This window comes from Phaenicophaeus curvirostris, chromosome 1 (genome assembly GCF_032191515.1).
Source record: "Phaenicophaeus curvirostris isolate KB17595 chromosome 1, BPBGC_Pcur_1.0, whole genome shotgun sequence".
Lineage (NCBI taxonomy): Eukaryota > Metazoa > Chordata > Aves > Cuculiformes > Cuculidae > Phaenicophaeus > Phaenicophaeus curvirostris.
Window position 1 is genome coordinate 99,645,434 of NC_091392.1, and position 22,654 is coordinate 99,668,087.

Consider the following 22,654-nt stretch of genomic DNA (forward strand, 5'->3'; position numbering starts at 1 on the left):
CTCACTCCTGGAATTCCCCTCTTGAGGTCTTCTCCTGGGCTGAGCTGAGCTCTGAGCTTAGCCTGGAGACCAACCTTGGCACAAGGACTTGGGAGGGTGACCGTACAGATTCGAATTGGTGGAAGGGTTATTGGGAAATTGGTGAGAGGCAGAGAACAAAGTAGTAAAATCCTTGAGCAACTCTGCTGGCTATCCCTATGAAGGAGGACAGACATGATCAGATTTGCCACCAAGGAACAAAAAGGGTCTTGTTGAAATGGCAGTGAAGGATCCTTGCAGAGGTTCTATCAGAGCAAGAAGTCAATATGACTTCTACAGGTAGCTCCTCAGAGAGACCCTTTCGGTGTATTATATTTGGTTTTACATCATCTTAAGATCTTCACAAATGACATAGCAAAAGCACATTTTTGAAATAACTTTTCCAAAATCAAATAATTAATAGTACTGAGACTGTGATTAAAGCAAACTGAGTATCTTAACATCAGTATGCATCTTTAAGCATCTCATTTTGAGTAATATATCTTAAAAAAATTAAAGGTAGCTGAAATCTCAGAGCATCATTCAAATTGTAAAGCAAACTAACATTTCAAATGTGTTTTCTCCTATACCTGCCTTCTTAGTAACAATACCTGCATTATAATAAGCTTGTTTTTTTAACCCCCGTGGTACAATCACGCTGAGTGAGGAAAGGTGGTTAGCTGGGAGGAGGGAGACGTTATGATATTCCATAAATGTGAGTGTCCTAAGGTGTGTTTATCACTGCTTAACACTGCTGTGCCATTTGGAAAATGCCAGAGGGCAGACTTTGAAAAGGCATAAGAAACACCAAGAGGGAGAAGAAAATGTTAGAAAATGCTGTTGTGACAGATGGTGAGATGGTAGGCTCAGATGGAGACATGTTGAAGAGCTTTTCTTCTCCAACCTGGACAACTTCTTGGGAATACACTGAGGACAAAACCATCCAGGTAAGCCTCAGAAAAGCTTTAACCTGTGAGCTTCAACTCGTGGCAGAAAAAAAAAAGTTAGCTAGCAGATCTCCAGGTAGTGGCATTACATTTGAACATGTTCTGCTGGCAGTTTTGTCTGTCCATGAAGAACTACCAGGAATCCTGGCTGGAATTCGTTGTGCCTTGGATGAGAAATATTAGTGCTGGCCACAAAACATGGGAGCATAATGGTGGCCTTCCTAGCTAATCACCAGTGCCATTTGAATCCAAACCAGCATCTGCTGGGAGCTTTTTTCGTCAACAGTCCTTGACTTAGTTTGCAGTAGAGGAATATATGTATGCTCCCTTCCCAGTTAGCGGCCCTAATGGATGTATATTATCATCTCTGGCACTCTGGCAGCTAGAACTGAGCAATAAGGTACTTCTTTTGAGTAGATGTCTACTAGGATTTGCTCAGGTTTTGAGTAAGATGACTGTAGCAATCTTGAGAAAGTATGTAATTCTGCAGCTGGAATGCACTTAGGTATGCAGCAGCACACCTCTGGGCACCAGAGGTGGAAACAGTGAGCTTCCAAGTAAACTGTACAATGAAGGAAAGCTGCAAGGAAGTTCACTAAAAATATAGTCATTTGCATTATCAGCTAACTCTAAAGTTAAATTTTAAGTCACTTGCAAGCAGGTAATGAACTTGACCAAAAGTATATACTAATTATATAGATGTTATTGTACAAATAGGAGGCATTTCAATTTAAGAATATTAATTGAAAAAAAAGGAATAAACCTAAGTATCTTTTACTTCCTCCACTCTCTTCTGCCCATCCATTCTCCCATCTTGCATTCACATTGCCTTAATACCCAAATTAAAGACTTCCTTTCCCCAGATATTGAGTCTACTGCATGTATGTAGTTTCCAGAGCACTGAGTGGGCTTGATGTACCATCAGGCTGGAATGTGTTAGAAACTAATTCTGGGATGTGTGAGTATGGGAATTGTCATGGGAACACAGTCAATAATCAAGAAGGATAAAAACTCCGCTAAGAAAATAGGCTATGGGAGGCTTCTCATGTTGCTCAAGACAACCTTAAAGAGACAATGATTTTGAAAATATTTCAAAGGAGACACTATACACTGGAAATCCCTGACAAAGCAAATCACCAGGAATAAATTAAAAAAGGTAGTTTAAAAAAGTAATTTCTTCTAGTTATACAAGGACATAAAGCTGTCCTCCTTCTAGACCCTACTGATGAAAAAAAATTGGAGAGTCGGCTTCCCCTGTGACTAAAACTCTAAAACTCTGCTAATTATCATCATTAAAAAAATATTTTCTCACCTTTGTTTTTTCCACTGAGAGAAAAGGAAGGTTTGAATTAGTCTATCACATAGCCAGGCATTAGTCTTTTAACCCAGTTTCCTTGGGATTTGACGTTTACAAGATCATGCTGTCTGTCAGTCACCATGAGTTCCTTTTGAACTCATGGCCTAGTTTTAACTAAACTTGCACAGAGATCAAGAGTTCTCATATGCTTAATGAAAACATGCTGCCAAACAGATACAAGACAAGCCCCTGTAAATGGAAAGGCTGCAGTATGTGTTATTATTAGACATTAGAGAACGTGTATGAGGGAACAGAAGGACTGAAAACTTTTGTAAGAGTAAGAGTTAAAGGAAAGCAAGCTTCAGATGTTTCACTGCTCAGATAACTTGTTGGGAGTTGCTATACTAAGCTCTATGATACAAGTGCTCTTAATATTTTAATTCCATTCTGTGCAGGTCCTCCTGATAATTAAAGTGTCAAGATTTCAGTGATGAAAAGCCATACTGAAAATCAATGGTCAGTTGACATTATTGCATGCAGGTAAGATGGAAAGGTCTTAAAAAGGTCTGCAGAGCCAGCTATGAAAGCCTTCTGTCACCTTGCTGGGAGGGAAGACCTGTAAGACCGAACCACCATTTGCTAATTCTTGTCCTTTAGACTTATGGCATGCTACTGATAAAATTAGAAGCACATGTCTTATGTGGAGGCCTCCAGCACGGCATGCCCTGTTTAAAACTTATTTACAAGTATTTTGCATGTTCCCATACCAAGACAATACACGGAGTAACCGTGAACCCAAAGCTGCAGGGAAGCTCATCACAGGAAAATCTATCAATCTGAGCAACACATACACACGGCCCATCCTTGCAGAGTTCAAGTACCTCTTACTCTTCTATGTATTTTCCTTCCTAGTGCTTTGTTAAAACAGGGGAAATCCTCCTCATCTTGCCTTATGAGTCAGGAAAGTGAGACACAGGGAGACTAAATGATAAGACCAAAGTCACACACTTTGCAGAGGATGATTTTAAACCCTCTGAACCACGGGCTGGCAGTGTCTCTGAGAGCCAAGGGAGACAGTGAGAAAGAGCAGTCTTAGACTCCCTGCAGGGTTATCTCTGCCCCTTCCTCAAACCACCTCTGTGATATCTGTTTGCACTGTTTTGGATTGCATTTCGGTGTTGCAGATGTCACCAAACTGACCTTTGTACTACTACTTTTGAGGTGGTTTTTATGTATATCTCGGTGCAAGACTCTGTATTACAAACCTGCTTACAACAAGAGCTTACGACACTCGCTTTTATTACTCATAAACTATGCCCAGAAATACTCCAAAGTAGTTGCTAGCAGCCTAGGTTGTGCCTCTGACTGCATAAAGACAATTAATTTTCATAATTTGAAATTACTTACTTAAATAATTTGATTTATTCTGTTGTCGCCTCTGAGTTTTTAATCACGGTATCTTATCCCCAGATACTGCCTTGTTAAGGCTGAAGTGACAGTATATTGCGTGGTCTAGAAAGTTGTAGCGGGAGTACTAGGGTGTTACGAGGGAAAACAAGGTAGATGATATAACAGAAATTCTGTTTCAGTCTCACACCTGTAATTATTCCTTCTCTTTCTTATCATCTGTGTTTATTCTACTTCATTCTGATTTAGCAGTCTTTTTAAGATCACGTTTAGCATGTGTGTTTACATTTTGAATACTACTCTTAATGGAATGTCTTATTCAGACTTGTTGAACTCCTGTAATCCATTAATGTTTCCCCCAGCTCAGAAACGACTTTTCTGTTTCCCTGCTCCAGGGAAGCAGGTGCTATCCCAAGGTTCATCCCAGCTCCTGACTCCTTGCTAAGGAAGAACCACCCTGCAGCCCACTCACAGATGCTGACATGAAGCATGTTTGTTAGGGTAAGGTGACCACAATATTTTGAGGAACCAAGCAGGGAAGGAAACATCAGAACATGTAGATCCCTCACAGCCCCTGTGCAGCCCTCCTGCTTTCCTCTTGCAAGAGGCAGCAGCAGCTAGGCAGTTTCTCAGGCAGTGTGATCCAGATTTTGTTCTCCAAGACAAGTCCACTGCCTTCAAAACTCCCTGACCAGCTGTAGTCAGTGCACAGCATAGTGTGTGTGTGTGGGAGGGAGTAGGGGGGGATGCGTACACCTGAAAGGCAGCATGTTACTAGTAGGACAGCGTGTTCAAATACAGTTTTGCTTTTGTAGTCACACATTTAGCCCAGTGCCACAGGTAGTGGTACAGCCTCCTTGCTATGACAGTGGACAACCTGAAAAGCAGAGACTGGACTAGGGATATTTTTCTCTTTGAACTTATTTATTCATGTATTTCCCTAGTTCTGATAAGGACACTTCCACCTCCCATTGATTCCTCCAATCCCATCTACAAAATAGGGTGAAAAAACAGATATGCCCTTGCACACAAATAATTCTGGACTGAACACCAAGTATTTAGGTGCAACTGGGAATCTAGATTGCAAAACAAAACAAAAAAAGGAGCTAGCTGAATAACCTTTCAAAAGGAAGAAATATTTTCTGAATTACCTCTGCAGTTCCTTCCTTTAGCACATTATCATCACTTTGATCTAAATTGAATTGATTCTAAGCCAGTTTACTGCAGTGTACGAGCTGCTCCCCTATAGATGCTGGAGATGAGGCTCCTGCCTGAAAGCTAGGTGTGACACTGCTCACTCTCAAAGGCAGTGAACAAGAGAGGTGAGAACAGGATCTTGTAGTTCCCTGCACTACAGAGGTGCAACAAAATCCGATTCTCACTTTTAGGATAAGTTTTAGAAGGAAGTGAAGATGCAAAGAAAGGAAGAAAAGTATTTTTCTCCCCTTCTTTTGCCCTCTCAACCCTCAATCAAAATCACCTTCTCTTCCCCAGCTGGGTTGTAGCTGTGGTCTGAGAAGAACAGCTCTGCCCACAGGAGCTCTCATCCCTCCAGGATATTTCTCTGTTGCAGCTCAGCTCTATCAGAGCTGGCAGCTGTTGCAGGCAGGAAGAAGAGAGTCTGAAGAAAGCAGACAGGGTGCCAAAGTCTTTCTTACAGAAAGCAAGAGCAATACTTCTTGATGCTCGCTCTCATTAATTCCTATAACCCTTTAAAGGACAATACATCCAGGAACAGCATTTGCTTGACACATGTTGGTCCAGGAGATTTGTAACAGGAAACATGAGGGGTATGATCTGTTCTCATTACCACAAAAAGAAGGTTCCTGCTTCAGTCAGGATGAAAAAGTCTTTCGTTTCCTGTCTTCTTTAATTACTCCTCCAATTTATTAAAATATTTATTTTTTTATTTTCAATATACCTGCAATGCTCTGAGTTCTTAGGCCGGTGACTCATAGCTATGGCTGTACAGGAGCAAACCTCTTTTATATAAATGGCTTTATTTTCAGGCTGATCATGTAAATTTATCATTCCTCAACTGATCTATGCTTCTCTAGATTAAATGGATGAGTTTCCAGAAGGTAAACATGTTTGGGCTCAACAGACAAAGCTTTATGTCTGGTTACTGCCAAAGAAGTCTACACAATATTGTCTCAATAAAGAATGAGAAAGTAAAAACCAGTTAGTCACAGGTGTTCTACGATTTAGCTGTACAGAAAAAGCGTGAAAAAATTATGACATTGCAAAAGTAGTTCTCTCAATAGCGGTTAAGGAAACTTTTTTTAAAAGAGTTGGTCACAACCAGAACAAGTATTGCTTTTATGAAAAGAACTGGCAGTAAAGAAGTCAGAATTGTATTTCTAAGTTAAGTAAATTCTGATTAATTAAATCAGCTTCTGACTTGTACAGTGCAGGATCCTTACTCTGTAAATGGTGCTTCATCCTACACTTATTTTCAACACTTCTCTCAATCAACCTGCCTTTAATTTCAATGCAACAGCATAGAACCTACCTACATTCCTGAGCCACTTCCACTAAGCTGCCTCACAGGTTTATGAAAAAAATATACTTTTCCCTTTCTTTCTTGGTTATATACCTCTTTTATACATATTGGAAGTTAGACTTTAGTAGACAGATGTATCCAGATAAGAAAAATACTATTTTCTTTCTCTTCATTCAGCATTTTATGTCCATTTTAATCCTTTTTTTATTTTTTCCCATGTAATTCTAACAAATTGATTTTTCCAATATTTTGTACAATGCTTTTTGTTATGATTTTTCTGACGGAGATAGAGATAAGCAGTTTCTAAACCACTAGATGAAGTTCCTTTTGACTGCTGCAAGGTGATATTTATGTCGTAATGGTCCTGGTAATTGTGCAGATGGTCACTAGTTCAACCTCACCCCATACCTGAGAAGTCAGTTAGCATCGTTGCTATATTATTTGGGAAGATGTGAGGCAAACTCCCTGACCTAGCATATCATCCCTGGCTTTGTCCATGGCAGGAGTCTGCCTCTATGTCTCTGAATCAATAAAATAAATGGAATAGCCATTTTTCTGCTTTACAGATCCTATGTTACAGCAGTAGAGACCACGAGTCCTTTAAGGAAGACAAGCATCTGTGAGCCTGCAGCAGAAAGCATTTGCCAAAGAGAATTAGGACTCATCCTCCTCTTTTTCCCTGCCTCAGGATATGTCCAAATGCAGCAGATACAGCCCATTCTTGCAAGTGGTTTACAGAGATGCAACACAGACACTGTTTTTCTAGGGTAGTGTTTCTCCTGTTTTCCATGTGTTGCATCGGGTAGCCTTCACAAATAGGTCTTGCAAAATAATAATTTAATGGGATGTTCTGCAAACAGGTATTGAAAAGAAGAGATGTTTGACAAAAATATGTTCCTTTCTTCATTTGGATCTAAATCAAATATCTTGATTTTCTTTTCATTCACTTTAATTCCAGCAGAGGTCAGTTTAGCCTGGCCCGAGGAGGGGTGAAACAGTTCAAAGCCTTGGCACCTGCACACATAGCAACACAAAGTGCTGGCTGATTTCTTCCTACTCTCCACTCGCGGCTACTAACCAAAGCCCTTTCAGGCTTTCCTCTTAAATGAAGGAAAAAGATGCTTTGAACTAGGTCATCTATACCTCATAGAGTGTCCTAATAAGCTGCTTAGAGAACCATTCTTGTGGCTGTTAGGTGGCTCCAAGCCTGTTTGAGATCAGCCTGTAATGTGCAGGAGGAGCAAGGTCCTTCACGAGGTTAAACTGCTGCAATATAGGAAACCCCTGAAGAGCAAGGAGTTGTGTCTAGAATGTACTAATTGCTGAACTACTAAGGAAGCTGAAATACAGCTGTCCTGTGCAACTATCTTCCTTTATGGTTGAACTCGATGATCCGGTGGGTCTTTTCCAACCTGGTGATTCTATGACTCTATGATTTATTGCTGTACCAAACTTAAATAATTAAAGTTTCTGAGACCAATAATTTTTGTCAAGTTTGTTCTGGCAAAAGTATTTGAGTGTATTCACAAATAATTTTACCGCTTTAAATTGCATCATTTTGCTGGATGTATGGTTCACAGCAACTGTTAGTTTTCCAGCTCCATCAGTTACAGTTGTTCTCCAACATTAGCTCACCAGAACACAAGACAAGAAACATTTTGATGTTGAAGGCAGAATATGTTTTCAAAACTATGTAATTCTACTCTTTGGTTTAGCAGTTCTCAGATAACATTTTTAATTTTTAAAGTGTCAACGTGCATTTCACACTTTGCACCTAAACAAAATTCTCTTACCTAGTCACTGGAGGTTGAGGGCTACTCTTGTGAGGCAGTGCTCCTCCTTTGCTTCTTACTTCTCTGTTTGGATTTTACAACCTAGCCTTTTCCTTGTGCCTCTCCTCTTTTCTCACCCATACCCAAGGAGGAAACTGTGTTTAAATATTCAGAAGTACTGTTCATGGCAGAAGGCTGCATTATATACCCTTGAAAATGTACAAGGTGCATTTTTTCTCTGTTCTTTTTAAATAGTGAGTTATTGCTACATTCAGATTTTTTGCTAATTGTCATTAATGATTGACATGCTTTATAGAGTTTTGAAGTTAGAAATTAATGGCTGCTTTTCTGAAATCAAACAGAATGCTTTAGACATAAATCTCATGTAACCAGCTCTGTGCACTATTGAGACAGCAGCTACTTATGAGGGATAATTTCTGAAAAACTCAAAGAATCTCACAGTAAATTTAATATCTGTTTATCCTTATTCATATTTTTACACTTTTCTGATACCTTTTCTGAATTTAGCTCCTTAATATTAAAAACAGGTGAGGTTTCAGTCCAGCTATGCACCTGTCTTCTTTCTTCTATTTGGCAGACTTACTAGTTCAAAATGACTGAAATGACTAAATGTGGTCTGCTTCTTTCTTACATGTAGCTGTATATAACAAGAAATGAGTGCCATTAGTGTAACAAACTGCCAGGAAAGCCAATAAATAGTTTCTGTATAAAATCAAAGATGGAGCTAATGAGCAGCAGCCTTGACGTGTTACCTGAGAATTGAGAGAAGAAAATATAAACGCACTAGAAAGAGGTAATTAAGGCATGCCATCATGGTGAACTTGCACACCGTGCATGGCTGCGTTGGCCCAGCTGCAGCCTTTTGCAGTGTTAGATGAATGTTATCAAAAGCAAGTTAAGCCGTTTTCCATTTTAGCACTAGTTTTTCCTGACAGCATTCTCTGTCAAGTGACAGCTTAACAGGTCATCCTAAAACTAAGATATGCTCACATAACTAAGTACAGATGATACACTTTTAGCTTTTAGGTGGCTACAGTGCATTGAGAATTCCCATGTGAATATCAAATCATGTCACAATAGCATATACACAGCTCAGACTGTTGTTCACTAGAGACAGTGCAACTGCTTCACCAAAGAACAAATAATTTTCTAGAAAACTGCCAGTATTTGCAAAGCTCCCATTCTTTGCTGTTACTTGGGGACCTTTCCTGCTGCTTGGAAGCCCACCACTTACAGATGCTCACCGCCAGTACAGACAGTCATGAGCATGTCCCCAAACTAAAGCTCCCTTTACTTGTCTTCCCTTAGTAGCTGTATCCAAATTTAGGTCTTTTGTGGGCATATTTGTCTTTACAGATAGTTCAAAACACCACTGACTTTTGTGCTAGAAACTAATGGAGGCATCAAAGGCTGCTCATCTTGCTGTTTCATGTTGTTGTCTGTCTGGTGCTAAGTGGCTTGCCCTGGACTGGAGAGCCTTGTCTGCTTTCCCCAAGGAGAAAACTCAGTGTCACTAGCCCATTGTCAAAATCTAAAATGCAAACAAAAAAACTTAAGCCTGAAACAAATATATCTAAAGTAAATGGAAAAGATATCTCTGTTGATGACAGACCCCTGCTCCCTCCCCTAAATGTGTCTGGTGCCTACAATATTCATGTTAACTCTATTTAGAGAAGAGTGAACAGCTATGTCCTCACTGCATGGCATCTAGCACAGGTCCCTGTGGCAGAAAGACATGATTACTAATTTTTAGAGATTTTATGGTTCAAAATACTTGAATTGATGTGAGGGCTGACCCAGTGGAGTGGTAGTTTGATAGCATAATACCAAGAGGAAGATAGGCTGTGTGTCCTTGGACTTGGCATGAGGGCTTGTGAGCCCTGGGATTGTGCTGGAAAATACTGTGTAGGACTAAGATCCCAACCTGGATATGGCTCAGCAATTGTGCTTATCTCCTCAGCAAATCACCTCCAAATCCACACCTGGCTTTTGTCTTGGAGGAAACTGGTTGATTTGCTTCATTACAGGGACAAAACAAACTAACATCAATAAAGCCTGGATGATTAGAAGATGGGGACTTAACATCAAATCCGGGAAGAGACAGTGTAAACTTACCCAGAGTTCCTCACTACTAGTAAAGGTTAGATGTTTATTTTAGTATGTTTATATCTAGAATATTAATTAAAAAAAATTAAAATACCCCACCCACGGGTTTTAGTCTAGATAAAAAGAAACATACATTTCATCTTTTCCAAAACACCAGAGGTCCTTTTTTGCCAGTGGCAACTGTAAGTCTTCAGGTAATATCATAATAAGACCTACAGTGTAGTCCTGGAAAAGAGTGAGAGTTGGCTGGAAGAAAAATATTAAAAGCCTTCAGTAAAAGGCAGAGTGAGAATGAGTTTGGTTTATAACCCTAATGTAAAAATTCTTTGTGCAGAAGAAATGGTAATGATGCCATTATGTTGGACAAGGCCAATAGTGAAAATTGTTTATGCAGATACAAGCGTTACAGAGGACAGAAGGGAAGTAATTTCCCTAGGAAAGAAATCGACAGCCTTAAATGTATCTTTTACAGAGACCAAAATGCTATTAGACTTATAAAGTTTGACTTTCCTATTTTCTTAAGCAGATAATTACTTTATTTTCTGGTTTAGCCCAGTACATTTGGATTCTTTCTATGTAATTAAACGATGCCAATGTAATTTTTTGCTCCTGGCTGCTCCTTCAGGTGGCCCCTGACCCTGGTTTACCCGCTCACTGTGCTGTGGCCTTCAATGGGTCACATTACCAGCACTTGCCTCTGCCTGCCTGCACTTGTCTCTGTCCCTCTGGTGAGGCAGTGGCCGTGCTGGGGTCACCTCTGCTCTCAGCACGTCTGCCCTTGCAGAGCAGCCTTGTTCTCTCTGTTTCTCACATGCCCACATTCAGGATGTGGATGTCGATGTAGCAGTTTTTCAGAAAGGATTCACTGTTTACATCATCTGAACATGAATCAGCTCTGTGATATTGCTGACATTGGGATGCACATCTCTGCCTGGTCGGTCATTTCCGCTGTTATACACTCTCAGTTGTTCCAGCCCAAAAGTATCCTTGACATTGTTCTGTTGAGCTACATTTCTTAAAACCAAAAACCCTTTGAATTTTAAATTGTTCAACCTGTTTGCATTAGTCTTCAACATTTTATCACCTGTACACTTACCAAGTGTACAAGTTATTCCCTCAGCTAAACTGTTAATGAATAATTAAATATCAATTATCACTTAACTACTAATTAAAACATTACATGATACCCAGGAGAGTGTCCTGGACAATCACAAGTGGTTCAAGCTCTATCACTTGACAGTAGTTGTAATAATGAGTTGTTAATACTTATTTTCTATGTCAAGATTTCCAGCCAGTGGTTCATACTCCTAATATTTTCACCCAAGCCACATTTATTGCTTTGTGTCAATGACAATGTTAGATGCTTGTCCTGTAGTTACTACAACTTATTATTACCCCAGTTGGAGGAAAATACTATGATAACTGACTGGGCTGCAACTTCTAACAGCACTAGACATGATTCAAATTTGCCTACATCCTCTAGGAGTTTAGATACCAATAAACAGTCTGAAATCTCTCCTAAAGATCATCTTTTGATAATAGACCTCTCTGTTTCAGTTGTCTTTTTTACAGTTGCAGAGCACCCCCTTCTCGTCAGTGACTCAGTGAACCACAGTCATCACAGTGAGTTAGGAAACTTGTACTCCGTGGGCTCCATCACCGCCTACTGCACTGGTTTGTCCAAGCTGTACTGATCTTTTATAATCTAGCATAAAGCTAAGGATAAGAGAATGAGTACTGATAGTTACTGTTTTTCCACATTAAACATTATAGATAATCTTATGCTTAGTAAAAATAAACGGAATAGATTTCATGCTATCAAATTAGTGCTAGGTAAAAAGACAGGAATATGTTTCTTTTCTCACAGAGCAAGCATTACTCTTCTTCAGCAAAAGATGCAATTATGGCCCAAATCTATGCATCTAGAGACTAACAAACATGGCTCTGATACAAAGAAATCATCTGCAACTAGAACTGAAAAATGCTTGGTTTTCATATATTGCAGCAGCTCTACAAGTGTTATGCTCAGGAGAAAAACAACAGCCACAAGGATTAGTGCTGCCCAAACAGCTAGTTTTTCAGTCAGGTCAGCATCAGTGCTTTCACGTGAGTCCAATCAGTAGCAACACAGGAAGTCAAAAGACCAGGAAAACTCAGACAGGCAAAAATGACAACATGGTCTTCCTGAAATCTAGCTAGTCTGAGGTAAGAAAGATGGTGAGACTGGGAGGAATAGAGAGGAAGGAAGATGCAATATGATGCTGAAGTCACACTATCCTCTGACCTCAACAGTGATTCACTGAGCACCATGTCCTCTTCCAGAGGTAGGAAGCAATAAGCAGAGGACATTTGACATTCTTGTCCATGAAAAGACTCAAACCAACTGTTCTGCTCTCCTCATTCAGCTGCTATAGGAGCCAACTACAGACAGCTCTAGGAAGTGTTACTATGGGGGAAAGACACTTGATTAAAATAAACTTTTATTTCCACTACTGTGAAAAAGGGGGAAGAATCTGACTGCTCATAATTGCAGACATGACAAGATGGTTACAGGTCTAGTAGTTAAACACTTATAAAATCTATTTTGAAGGTCAGAAACTTCTAAAATTATCATATTTTTGATTGTGACTTAGAGCAGTAGAGTTCAGGAGTTCTCAAGTCAGGAGAAGCTGACACAACCACATTTCAATATCTATTGAAAAAAATACCCTTTGGAGGCATCTCTGGTTTTGGGTTATCATAAAACATCCACTGAAGTCTAATTACCCCTCATTACTGCACAAGCTGTAGATTTTCTGGCTTAAGTAAGCCAGTTCAGTCCTTCGCACCTACTCTGTCCAAAGTTCCAATAATGGATCAAACCTCTCCATGACTCCCTTAGGTTTCCTTTCTGATCTCCTTTCCTTTCTCTCCTGCCAGATCACAGTCCCAATGTTCCTTCGTGATTCTTTGTAATTTTTTGTTCATTCATAGGGTTTTTATTTTTGGTCTCCATGAAATTGTTGTGTGTGTTTGTACACATACACATATAATCACACACAAATACTTAGATACTCAAGCAGGTGGGTAGATCATCTTATTCTCTCTATGCAGTTCACAGTGACTGTATTCAGGGAATAAGTTATCTATGCAATTCAATAGTTCCTGTGGTAGGAATCACCTCTTTACTGTTCAGCACCTAAGGCATAACTGCAGCGTTTGCCAGTGGGCCAACTGACTTCTTAATTCCTTTTTGGACGTTTTTCTCATCAAACCTTTGTATTTTCCATCATTAACAAAACCTCAGTTCAGTCAAAGCCTGAAACAGTAACACTCTGGCTGAACACAGTGAAATAATAATTTCTTATAACATGCAGTGAATTAGGCCAAAGAAAGGGGCAAACCATGTCTAGGGAATAATAATCCAAAACCTGAATTTAGGTGGTTGTGCTTTTTTGCCTCCCCCCCCCCAGCTTTTATAAGCCTTATCTTTAATTTGGGGCTGCTTGCCCCTCAGAACGAAACTTAAAAAAAGCAGCTTGTGTTTTGACACTGAGAAATAGTGGCTTAAACATATTCAATAAGGCTACTTGCTTGTATGCTAATGTAGTTTTTCTAAAGACAATATCACAACTAGTGCTTTATAGAAATCCTGGGGGGGGGTTATTAAATCAGTGATGTCCTTAGATAGGAATTCTTGTGGTGCTGAGCGGCGGCTACTTCATGATAGAACAAGCTATGTTTGCTATTTAAAACTAGCCATCCAGCCTTTAGCCTCAGTCTCCCTGCCTCTCTCCTGCAGAAAAACTGTAAATGCATACAGAGAGATGCACAGATGTAAGAGTTGAACCAAGATTCCCAACTCTTGCATTTTGAAGGAAGCCTCCCAAATTACAATGTGATTTGCTCCTGCTACAGGCAAGTGGAACTCAAATGTGTTTGTTCAATTCATAGGATGTCAAGGTCTGTATAGTTTAGTATACTCCTATGTGCGTTTTCTTCCTCCAGGAACTGCAGGAGAACTGAGGACATGATGACAGTGCGAAAGAAATGACCACCAATTCCCTACTCTTGCTCCATCACTAATCTGTAAAATGAGCCATCATGAAAGTAACTCTTAAACATATATAACAGACATTCCAAACATTTTCTGAAATTTATCCTGGTTTTACTTAAAATGTGAAGTATATATATATAACGACTTTCTTCTCTGCCAGGAGCACCTGCCTTGTGCAACTTTCCCACCAAAGAGATCAAATGTCAACTGAAAAATACTTCATTTTGTCATTGCATTGAAACTCCTCCAACTTCATTACAATTGGAAACATAAAGCAGTAGCAGAGGGCAACATTATGCATGATATATATAATTAGTTTGCAAAAAAATATAACCGGGGACATATTTTTGATAGAATCACTTTTTTTCACACAATAGTTGGAGAACAATGGATCACATTGACTGATCCTCCTTACTAAATGCTATGACAAAGTAAATGAGCATTTGTATAAAAATGCCATAACAGTTGAAGCTCGAATTAAAGAGTCTGTAACCTTTGTTTGTGATCATAAATTACAGAGAAACCCTGCAGGCAAGCATGTAACACTGAAATAAAAAAAAAAAAAAAAAAGGCATACAAAGCCAAGAGATAAAACCCATTAAATACTGAAAACCTATTGTGTTATGTACCTAATGTTAACGACTTAATACTCTATAGCGCAAATTGCCTCCAGCAGTTCCTAAAGTTATCTCACAGGTTAAATGGACACCCACAGGTGGAGATTATACCTTTGTTTAAAAGACAAAGGTATAAAACCTGATTTCAAGTACTAAAGCTGTCCTAAAATAAAATTCTGTTTCACTTTGGGGTTATGTATATTTTGCGTATTTTTTCCCTATTTCTGGATGAAAGGCTAGTACTAGTGGCAAGCAACTGAATCTGGCAGCATATAAGACTTTTAGAAATTAATAACTTAAAGAATATTGGGGCAAAAAGATATGACTTGTTCAGATTCAATAACTTTATCTGTAACTTCTAACAGACTGGCATCAGTAAGTTATAAAAGAAATCTGGATTTTAATAATTTATGTCCTCTTAGCCACTGAAATAGTGGTATGTCATACTCAGATGTGGAATTGACACCAAATGCCACAGGCACCTGAGAGATTTCATGTGCAGCGTGAGCCCTTTCTGTCTGTAACCTCAGCTCAAGACGAATCTTAGTATTGAAAAGTCAGTGAGTGCTGACAAGAGCAGTGAATGCCTCCTGCCCGTGTGTATCCTGTTAGTCCTTTCATTTGCTGCCTGCCTGAAAAAACACATAATTTGGAGCTCTCAGAGAGGAAGGAAGGAAGAGGAATTCTGCAAGGAACTATGCAAGGAAACTTGTTTACTTGCAGGATTCAATGAAGGCAGTGAAAGCTCTAGAGTTCAAAACTTCTGGGAAAAATTTAAAAAAACCCAAACCCCAAACCAAAACAAAAAACCCTAGAAGTTTGGTTAATATATTCTTGAGAAAGCAGAATTTCTGACTTACCTAAAAGTCAATTTTAGTTATTGTATTAAAATTTCACAATGGCTTAATTATTTTTTTCCCTCCTTTGACACTCCAAGCACTTCAGTCTCCAGGATCAAAATTAAGAAGCTTTCAGACATTTATCACAGGCTTAGCAGAAATCACACCGAAGAAAGAAGGCACTATTATGCCTGTTAATTGTGAAGAGGTAGAGGTACCCAAAGTAGTGTGCTTACAGTACCTTAAAACAACATGATGCAAAGGCCACTGCTGTACCTTTTGCAGTGTTTAGACAGCAATGTTCCCCAGAGTTACTAATGATTTGAGCAGCGCTGTTGACCAGTCATTTAACCAGTCACTCATATCCTATGTGTGGGAGAAACAATGCCCCCTGCTTCCCTATTGCCATTTAGTGTGACACAACAGAAAGTTGTGTGCAGTGTCAGCACACAGCACTTTATATTTTCATGAATAAAGATTATTTTTAGGCCCTAAGCAAAATATTTTTCTCTTGGGTCAACAGATTTTAATATTTAGCAGATATGAAATGACCAATGAATGCATACTCTATATAACTTTCAACACTAAAAAGATAAATTGTGGATGAACACAAGTTTTTGGAAGATGAATTCAACTAGAGATGATCACAATGATCAGCAGTTTAAAGCAGAAACATACGCTAGGTGCTTTAAAGGGCACGTGGGGTCCTGTCTCTTTTCTTCGACTACTGAGACCAGTCTCCAAGCTACAGTCCCTAAAATATATTCTCCAAAGTAAATATTGTAAATCTCTTTTTTTTCCCTTTCCTTACCATTGTTTGTAGACCTCTGTGGCGCAAAACCTAGATTCACAAGTCCTGTGCTTGGACAGTATCAAGTTGGTATGTGTAGCTGTGCAGGTGTATATGCACATGTATGTACAGGTAGTTAGATTAATACATGATTGACTTCTCAGAAAGGGAAGAAACCAAATCAATGAAAAGCAACAGAGTCTATACTACATTAAGTTTTTCCTGAGTTAAACTTCGAAGTTTAGCTCATTTTTTACCATAAAGTTCAGAGCAGTCATTTTTGCTAATTATACAATTGATATTCTCTTTTCATCTAATTTTATGAGAATAAGGCATTCTTTTCTCCATCTATACACTGATTTATTTGTTTTATTTGACCCCCCATTTTTATTTTCCTTAGGTAAGTGAATGCTGGGTTAATAAGCCAAGAAGAATAGCTAATAGTAGAGAGCATAAGTATCTATGAAATTGTAATATCTAACAAAGCAAAGACATATAATCTCCTAAAGCTGGTTTTCATAATGTGCAGAAAGCCTGGGACTGCTCAGTCTCATGAAGCATCCAGGTGACTATTTAAAAATAATCACCTCTCAATCACCTCAAAACAAAAGCCTGCTGGATTAAGAAGCTATACAAATTATGCAAACTGTGCAAACCCCAGCATGTTTCTGTCACTTAAACAGAAAACAAATAATTACTGAGAAATATGACTTGATTTGGTTTGAGTGACCTTGTCCTGGAAGGATCCATGAGTTGAATTAGGATGCAAACAGAAGGCAGGTCACTTGTTAACATCATAAACTAAAGCAATTCAAAACCTACTTGGATTTTCAGTTGTGAATGCCAGCACACAAAATCAGTCAGCATACAGGACTGCCTGTGCATAGCCTACACACATCCATGACATATTAGACAGCACTGGCAAAAATTAAACTAAGGAAAAACAAACTCAGAGGGATGCTGCCACATCAAATCTCATCCACATTCAGGTTAACAAAACAAGTAAATGCATTTGCAAGGCTGGTATGAACTAGGAAGGTTTTCATTCCTCAGTCCAACTTTAGAATGAAGCAGAAACAGATTACTGCTCAATTCAAAACCCCAATATTTCAAGTTCTTCAGCAGCACAAGAGAAGCTAATTAATGAAAACCAAAAGATGATGAAATGAAGTCAGATAAGCCAGAAATATCTACATATATAAGCACGCGGCAAGCAAGATAATGAAAACTTAACTAGATTTACCGTTTTAATAATCCGAGTGGGTGGTTTGTTTGGGCTTGGGTTTTTTTTTTTTTTTGGAAACGTCGGGAGCTCTTTTCCCGAGGTCTGGTCCACGCGCATCCGCACCGCGGCAGGCGCCCGCGCAGCAGCGCGGAGAGCAGCGCGCTTCCCTCCGCAGCCGCCGGCACCAGAAACGCCAAGGAAGACCACACGCCGAGGGAAGGGAAGGGGAGAAGGGAAAGCACCAGCCGGCCGGGCAAACTCCGCCGACAGCTCCCGTGCCCGGAGCAGCGGGAGAAGCCGGGGCGGGGCGGCTGCCGCCGGGGGCGGGCGCTGGGATGCGGCGATGAGATGCTCGGCGAGGCGATGCTCGGCGATGCTCCACCCGCGGCTCCCGGCGGCGAAGCCCACCTGTCGGGCGGTCCCACCCCCGCTCCAGTGCGATGGTCCGTGGGGAGGAAAGGCTAGTGCTTGGTCCTCGTCTTTTCAGCCTCTGCCTTGTCGGGTAACGAAGGGGAAGGTGTGTTTCAAGCACCTGACTTCTGTGGGGTTTTGGATCTTGAGAAGCGTGTGTTTACAGGGGACAGGATGAGAGGGAATGGCCTCAAGCTCCACCACGGGAGGTTTAGTCTGGACATTAGGAAAAAAAATTCACAGAAAGGGTCACTGGGCACTGGAACAGGCTGCCCAGGGAGGTGGTTGAGTCACCTTCCCTGGAGGTGTTTAAGGCATGGGTGGACGAGGCGCTGAGGGGCATGGTTTAGTGTTTGATAGGAATGGTTGGACTCAATGATCCACTGGGTCTTTTCCAACCTGGTGATTCTATGATTCGATGACTCTGTTAGACTGCTAGCCTTCTCCGAAATGTTATCACCGGGCTGTGAGGAAGAGGCGCCAAGCTGCATGTAGCGTGGTGCAGGGGTGGACAAGTATCTGCTCTGCTCTTCTGCAAAGGTGTGGGAACAGCTGGCAGAATCATATATTTGGACCAGTAGATGTTGAAGTGTGTGATACCGTAGTGATGTGCTTACACATGCTTCGGAGGTAATTGACATGCTGTCCCTGAGATGAGCACCATGCTTTTCAGCACCTACCAACAGTTGTGCACCTATTCAGTGCCTTCTTATTCCATCTTCTCAGTACTCAGCGGAGGAACTCCTCACTCAACCTGTCTCAATTGCTTCTAGCCCATCGTCTGAAGAGCTGAATACCACGCAGACAACCTGTGTGCAAGCAGTGCCTTGAGCTTCTCTTTACATGCTGTCTGCAATTCACTTGATTTTGCCTTGGTACTAAATAATCCTAGGTAATAGTTAGTACCCTTCCCTGTATCTAATGATATTTGTTGTTTGCTTGGATATCTGTTTATACAAGTCTTTGTTTCTGAACCAAACCAAAATGCATTTCTGGGAAGCCAGCCCATACACGCCATTGGAAACTTCTATTCTGCAAAAGCTTGAAAAGGCTGAAAGTACTAGTTCATTTAAAATGATTATTCAAAATGATAAATGATTATTCAAAAAGGCAAAGGAAAACCTTTATAGATAGGTACTCCAACAACTACTTGCATCACACAGCCTCATTGTATCATAGTTTCATCAGTATAATTAAAGGCAGTCTCCTTGAATTATTTGGTATCTGCCAGGTTCTGAGGTGGCTGACTTGTCTTCTGCAAGCTTTTTAAGTTCCAATTTTATAACCTGAACACAGATTTTTCTTTTGCAGTTTTTGGCTCTAGTGCATGCGGACTTCTCTGCCCTCAGCTACCAGTCATGTATTTCCTGCTATTGTTTGAATTAATGAATTAAGCTTTAATTATACCACAAGTGACCTTAGAAACAGCAGAGGTTAAGCAAAACAGTCTTGCTCTGTATGCTGCTCCTGATGAGTAAGAGTTGACTGTTTATGATTGACCTGTGTTCTCTCTACTGTTTGCATCTGGGTTCCAACTGATGCCATTACACTTAGTCTCCCAGGAATGTGACAATGCCTCTCTAGAGCTGATAATTTAGTATGTGATTTTTCTGCAGTGCCTATAAATCTTTTAAGAATATTTTCTTTTGAGGAGAACTGCTGGAGTGACATTGATAGTGGCAGAAATTCTCCAGTAATGCCTAAAAGAGTGTACAAGGATATGAATGTCACAGTGTGAGCAAGAAGTCTCCCTAGCTCCTTCCTTATATATATTCTTAGGACCTCTTGCTTCCTGTGGTGTTTGCTTTGGGTTTGCTCGTTGCTACTTTAGGCTTTCTGTTTCAAACTGTGGCTCATCCTCAAATTGTTCTTCATGAGCAAAGCTGCCCTGCTACTCAGTGTAGTGGCATCTTGATCAGCTGGTGTGCCTCATAGCAATAGCTTTGATGGGAGCAAGAAAGGCCTTTTCTGTTTTGATTGTAACAGGTAGCAATTTACAGCTTATTTTTCAGACAAAAATTTTTGTTGTGTTTTTTTTTTACATAGGAACAGTCATACTGGGTCAGGCAGAAAGTCCTTCTAAATCCATTATCTTCTCTCTGAGGAGAGCTGGCAGTAAGTACTTAGGAAAAGAGTATGACACCTGCGCAAATACAGAGTTGATCCTTGCCCTGGTACACCCTCTCATCTTGCTAAAGCTTAGGCAATACAAATTTGAAACCTTAACTATACTTTTGTATGTAACTACCTTGACGGATCTTTTTTTTTCAAGAGTCTCTACAGATACTTTTTAAACACATTTATGGTTTTGGTATTCACCCTATCCCTCCAACAAACTATTCTACAGAACATCTAACCATTGTGCCTATGAAAAAGTATTTCTTGATTGTTTTAAACTTCTGTTTAGAAAAAATGTATGTCAGATTGAAAGTCAAGCAATGGTGGGAAAATTTTACTTACCTTAAATGATATTTGCATTAATTTAGAAAAAACTATTTAATGCCCTGCCTTTGAAAAAAAAAATAGGTCCATAAATAGATAATGGCTGCATAGAGGGTCACTACAATTACTGGAGGAAAAAGCCCTACTCTTCTTATGTACTTAGACCTCATGGGTTTTTGCCTTGAGTTTCCAAGGCACGTACCACATTTCATTCTTGATCCTGGACTCAGGCTCAAAGATACTATGACAACAACAACAATAATCATAGAATCATAGAATAGTTTGGGTTGGAAGGGAGCTTAAAGATCATATAATTCCAACATCCCTGCCATGGGCAGGTATATGTCCCAGTAGACCAGTCTGCCCAAAGTCCCATCCAACCTGGCCTTGAACACCTCCAGGGATGGGGCAGCCACAACTTCCCTGGGCAACCTGTGCCAGTGCACCGGTCTTATGGTGAAGAAATTCTTCCTTATTTCTAGTATAAATAACAATAATAATGGATTGTTTGAATGATAAATAAAAAGCAAATAAAAATTTGGTGTGGTGGCAGAGCTGTGGATGCAAAACACTGTTGAGTTTTATGATATGTGTTTCAGTACCTTTCTGAGAGACTTGATGCAGAGAGAAAGATATTCTTAGATGAACAATAAAGTAATTGAATTCCTCAAATTCGAGATTACATTCCCTATCTTTTGTTTCCAAATGATGTTCATCACCAGTGATAGTGCTAGTCCCAGTTTCTTCCTTTAGCTGACTGAGCTAGTTGCCAGCATCTCAGAAATTTGTTCAGAGGCAGTTATCCAAGTTCATCTGTGGCCAGAAGAACCCCAAGAGAGATTTCTGTCCATTTTGCTAAGGAGTCTTCACAAACAAAATCAGAAAAACCATATCGAAAGACATCAACAAGTCTATAGTAGATGGTCATGAGTCACAGTCACCCTCTGGTAGAAAACACAACATTTCTCAGCTCTTTGCATTGATTACCTTTTTGGAGGGGGAGTGGGGATCAAAAAATCAACCTTGCCTTGCACTGCATTCAGGGCCTTGGGAAGTAACATGACTTGCGTGGTTACTTATTTCCTGTGCATGCCAGCCAATGGCCTTTCTGGCATCTCAGCTTTCTCTCCCCAGGGCTGATGTGGTAGGTGATAATGAGCTGGTGTGTAAAGCCTGTGTGGGAGAAGGTGATTTATAAAAAAACATCCTTTGTAAATTCATGTCCCTTCTTGACAGTACAGACCTGGCACATCTTAAAGTCAAGGAACTTGTTCATCACATTTAAATTGCTCCCATGCAATAAATCAGGTGGATAATTTGTGATTCCTGTGTAGCATTCTTTTGTTTGCAGACTCTGTTTCTTTCTGGGACATTTCTTTCCAGGGATGTTAAGAAGCTTTAGTTGTTCCCTGCTGCTTCATCCTTTCCCATTTACTAACATAAATCTGATTGCTGGGGTTTGTTGTCAGCTGACTTTCCTATCTGCCTGGATTGTATCCACAGGCCTGGAGGTGGGAATTAGGTGGGAATGAAGGACTTTTTTCATCATATACTTCCTCCTTTCCAGGCACCAGTTTGAAAAAAGAAGGGTTTTTGTTCTGGAAGAGCATAATATCCTGCTGGTGAAGTGTGGTAAAGCTCCCACTTTTGGGTTGTGAATGGATTAGCAGGTTAATGAGTAGCTACTATTCTTTTCTCCTCAGCTCAGAGTGTGCATCTGCAGACGTATAGACCCACATCTTCCCAGTAAACAAAACAGGGCCAGTGGGAGGACTTGAGTATGAACATATCATTGCCTATGCTGTTCAATTTGTATCACACTAGCAGGTGTGATAGTAGCTTGTGCTAACTAGCACACTCACATGATGCCCAAGCATAGTTCAGGGGAGAGCACAGGACAAGGGCTGTTTATTTTACACACCGTATTTATGGTAAAGTGGGGTGGGCTGGATTTAAAGGTAGCTGTATATAGACACAGTCAGTGGCTTCTTTAATGCATTTTAGCTGTGAGGATCTCAGCGGACTGTTTTGTAGCAGGGAGTAGTGTGTTTATCTGCATATAATACATTAGCATCATAAGAAGAGTATTTTGCCAGGTAAGAACAATACAGATTATTCATTACCAAGGTAATGCTAGGAAAACAAGAGTGTTTAGTTATGTAGCAAAAAACAACACCACAATAAATAGGCATTCATTTCTGAAGGGCATTTGTAGCTTTTTCC

At 40.1% G+C, this 22,654-nt stretch overlaps 1 protein-coding gene across 2 annotated transcripts in view; it reads right to left on the reverse strand.

The window, feature by feature from the left end:
• The window catches only part of HTR1F (5-hydroxytryptamine receptor 1F), a 124,346-nt gene extending 106,640 nt beyond the window's left edge, over nt 1-17,706 (reverse strand). For both annotated transcript variants that reach the window (XM_069870007.1, XM_069870014.1), the window contains exon 1: nt 17,597-17,706. The gene's annotated coding sequence lies outside the window, so the exon portion shown is untranslated. The remainder of the gene's footprint in view (nt 1-17,596) is intronic.
• Nucleotides 17,707-22,654: the final 4,948 nt, after the last annotated feature.